The sequence below is a fragment of the Pinus tabuliformis genome, chromosome 9 (genome assembly GCF_031772625.1).
Source record: "Pinus tabuliformis cultivar Carrire ecotype Pingquan chromosome 9, CPIR1, whole genome shotgun sequence".
In the NCBI taxonomy this organism is placed as follows: Eukaryota; Viridiplantae; Streptophyta; class Pinopsida; order Pinales; family Pinaceae; genus Pinus; species Pinus tabuliformis.
The window spans coordinates 753,987,338-753,991,247 of NC_142307.1; the positions used below are offsets into that span (position 1 = coordinate 753,987,338).

At 38.2% G+C, this 3,910-nt stretch overlaps 1 pseudogene; it reads right to left on the bottom strand.

Moving 5' to 3' along the window:
* Nucleotides 1-2,010: 2,010 nt before the first annotated feature.
* Nucleotides 2,011-3,629, bottom strand: LOC149150888 (L-type lectin-domain containing receptor kinase S.4 pseudogene; annotated as a pseudogene).
* Between the last annotated feature and the right edge of the window lie 281 nt (nt 3,630-3,910).

Consider the following 3,910-nt stretch of genomic DNA (forward strand, 5'->3'; position numbering starts at 1 on the left):
TTAATCTCGTTAACTGAGTTTCTTTGAATAAACAACTGTTAGTTTATTTTATCAGTTTACATGGAATGTTAAATTAAACAAAGCCATAGTAGCTTTAAACAGGTGCATTTTTCATTATTCATATACATTCTTGGAAAACACCACTTTGAAATCAATCTTTGTTTGTGTTAGATATGGATAATGACCTAGATGAAGCATATCTATGCCCTCTTAATTCTGACGTCATGGAATCTAGCTATATTTGAGCTCAGATAAATTTATTAGTCGTACAAGAAGACTTCATTAATAAATCTAGGGACTTCAAGTTCTGATGTGTAGTGATTTCACATCTGCTTAATAGGGAACTATTTCAACAGCTCTTTGAAGTTTACAGAGATTTGGTGTCTTTTACAATCAATAATACTTGATAGCCGAATTGGGTTTGATACATGTATGCTTTATGATTATTATTGCCAAGTCTGAAGGCTTAAGTTATGAAATCATTCATTTTAACTGTCATCCGAGTTGGAATCTAAACATGAGTGGAGAGGTTCACTGCCCTACTCAGATTTTGTGGCAATTCTTGTTACTTTATGCTCATCCTTCAATAGTACCTATTCTGCAGATGAGCTACTTTCACACATATATTATAGCTGTTATCAATCAAATTGTGCACCCTGTTTAAGTTAGCTTCTCCTAACACATCCATTAACATAGAATTTGATATATCAAGACCAATCAAGGCCATGACCTTATCATTCATCTTGCCCCAGTCCTCCTACTTCACAATGTCAGACTTTGTGTCCTTCATACTGATTTCTACTCTCTTTCAATAAGAAAATATTCCATCTTCAACCTCCATAAATGGAAGTTGTGGCCATAGAATTTATCGATCTCTAAATGTCTAGATGTCATTTCTCCTACCACATATATCTTATTAGCCTCTCACTGAAGCTAGCTACCTCAAAATAATCACTACTACAACAACACAACATTGTCCAACTTGAGCTTCTTTACCTAGAAAATGAGATTTCTCTAGCTTTCTGATCAAGACCTCAAAACAAGGCCTCAAGAACACAAGATTTTGCAAACCAAGCTTCTTCAACTTGGCAACAAAGATGTCCCCCTTTAAAACCAACAACCACTTGATACTAAATTGCTTTACCTGGAGAGTAACCTATAGCAATTAGAGAAGAATCTAGAGCAGAAAAATTGTGAAGATAAATAGGAAATTCAAAATATTTAAAACTATAACAAAGAAGTACATAAAGCAACAAGGATTTTTTTTTTAATATAGAGGGAACAGATGATTGTTCACCTTTTTTTCTATAAGGAATGTACAAACATTAAAACAATGTCGCCCCTAAAATCAGAAATACAATTGGGAAACAACTTTGTTTCTGAAGCACAAGAATGCAAGCCAGAGATTTCTTTATGCATTTCATATACAATGGAAACTGCTAGTTACACAGATAATGTAACTCGACATATCTTCACACTTGAAAGAAACTCAACACACACTGTTATTTTTTTGTGACTTGTAAATATAATTTAAACATCAGAGAAGAAATTCTCCTCTAAATTTACACTCTGTTGTATCAGATAATCAAGCGATTTGTTGAGATGAAAAACTGGGTCAACTGAAGAAAAATCACTACATTTTGTTGCATCAAATACTCTTTGAAGATTAGTAAAACTGCACACAGTTTGTCTACACTCAGCAATCATAGACTTCAGATCTGTTAGCCTTTTTTTCTGATATATCAAAAGGAAAACTCCAAGCTCTGTATCTCTGGAACTCCAGCTCTTAGTCTGTTTGAAGAGGAAGTAACTCATCATTGGCCAGTCCAATAAATAAGAAGACATGGATCATGCACCAACAGACCAAAATAAACATGTTTTTTCAACAACAGTTACTCCATGACTTGTTTTAATTACACACACCTTTCAAGCTGTTGCTGCTAACAGTGAAAGTGGTGATGTTATATCCGGTGTGAAAACTAGCCTACCATCTCAGCTTCTGTTAGGATGTCAGATAGCAATAGATGAACCATGCTTGTATGAAGAAAATGAAACAATGAATTCATCAAGATTTTCAGTTCTTGTAGGTGTGTCTGCCGAAGGAGGTTCAGAAGGTGGCACAGGATGTGCTTTATCGCCTGCAAGCATTTGCACTACTTCTCTCATACTAGGTCGAGCTTCGGGATGAGGATGGGAACAGAGCAAACCTAGTTCAAGAACGAGCCCAACTTCTTCAACAGGGTACTCATTAAGAAGTCTAGGATCAACTGCTTCCAAAAGCTTTCCCTTGGAATGCAACTCTTGAACCCAGTCAACCAAAATTAATTCTTCGGGAGACATCTTCGGCTCAATGGGTCTTCTTCCACAAGCCACTTCAAGCAATAAAGCCCCAAATCCGAACACATCAGTGCTTGTTGTGGCCTTACCAGTACGAGGAAGCTCTGGAGCAAGGTATCCAATAGTTCCAACTACATGGGTGGTGTGAGGATTTGAACCATGTTCATATAAACGAGCAAGCCCAAAGTCCCCTAACCTGCCATTCAAATATGCATCTAATAATACATTGCTTGCTTTGACATCTCTATGGACTACTGTCTGCTCCCATTCTTCATGAAGATAAAGCAAAGCCGAAGCAACCCCTTTCAAAATTGTATACCTCTGCGACCAAGTCAACATATTCTGTGTGCTCTCAAACAAGAGCTTGTCAAGGCTACCATTTGGCATGTAATCATAGATAAGCAGAAGCTCTTCCTTATACCGACACCAACCTTGAAGCTGAACTAAGTTCCTGTGCCTCAGCCGGCCAATGCTTGCAATCTCTGCAATAAATTCCCTCACCCCTTGCTTGGATTCATGCGAAACCCGCTTCACTGCAACTTCCCGCCCAGTGCTGGGAATAACGCCCTTATAAACCCTGCCAAAACCTCCAAATCCCAGTAGCTGTTTGTCCCTAAATTCCTTTGTGGCCACTTTAAGTTCATTGTAGGGGAATCTATGAGGACCATATTCAAGCTCCCATTCTTTAATTACCTCACTCTGTCGAATCCCCCTAATAAGGTAAACTGCTGCCAGACTTGCAAGAACTGTGATAGTTACGGCAGCTATGGATACCTCAACTATGAACCTTCTAGTCTTCACCATAGAATTTGCAGATGTAATCTGAGGAAGATTTGAGAGTTCAAGGTCCTGAGCAGGCCCATTCATCCTGAAACTCCATCCGAGAAGGCGATGAGCACTAGAAAGCAGCCCTGTGGATGCTGAAAACCCAACATACATATAATCAAGAAGGACATCTGAGAGGTTAACATGAATAGATATCAGGAGTAGTCTACCTCTCCGGGTCAGCGATTATGCATTGCAATCTTGGCGATTATGCAACCGGGTTATGATTATGAATACCAGCGCGCGGGTGACAATTCGAATTGGAACCGGATCGGAGTAGTATGTCAGGGGATGTCAGGCCCCATTCCCTGCGATCCGAATCTGATTTTTTGTCAGGCCGTGGCAGGAATGTGAGGATTGCTAGGGGAGGGTGGCGGAGAAGCGGAGAAGGAGGGTGGCGGAGGGCGGAGACATTCCCGGTGGCCGGAGCCGGACGATTTTCCGGACGGTGCCGGAAAACGGGCCATTCTACCGCCTAGGTAGACTACTCCTATGAATTCCGGTTATCTTATTATATTTGTCATACTAAGATATATCGTATTAAGTTTTTATTTGATTTTTTATTAGTTAAGATATAGTGTGTTCAGTTTTTATTTGATTTTTTTAATTAGTTTGTTTTGAGAAAAAAAAAAGTTGTATTTTTTATCAATGTTTAATATTAAAAATTTATTTTTAATATTTTTTAATAATGTTTAAATTTATTTATTTATAATATGATTGGTTGTATTTTGATTGTGCAATTATTACA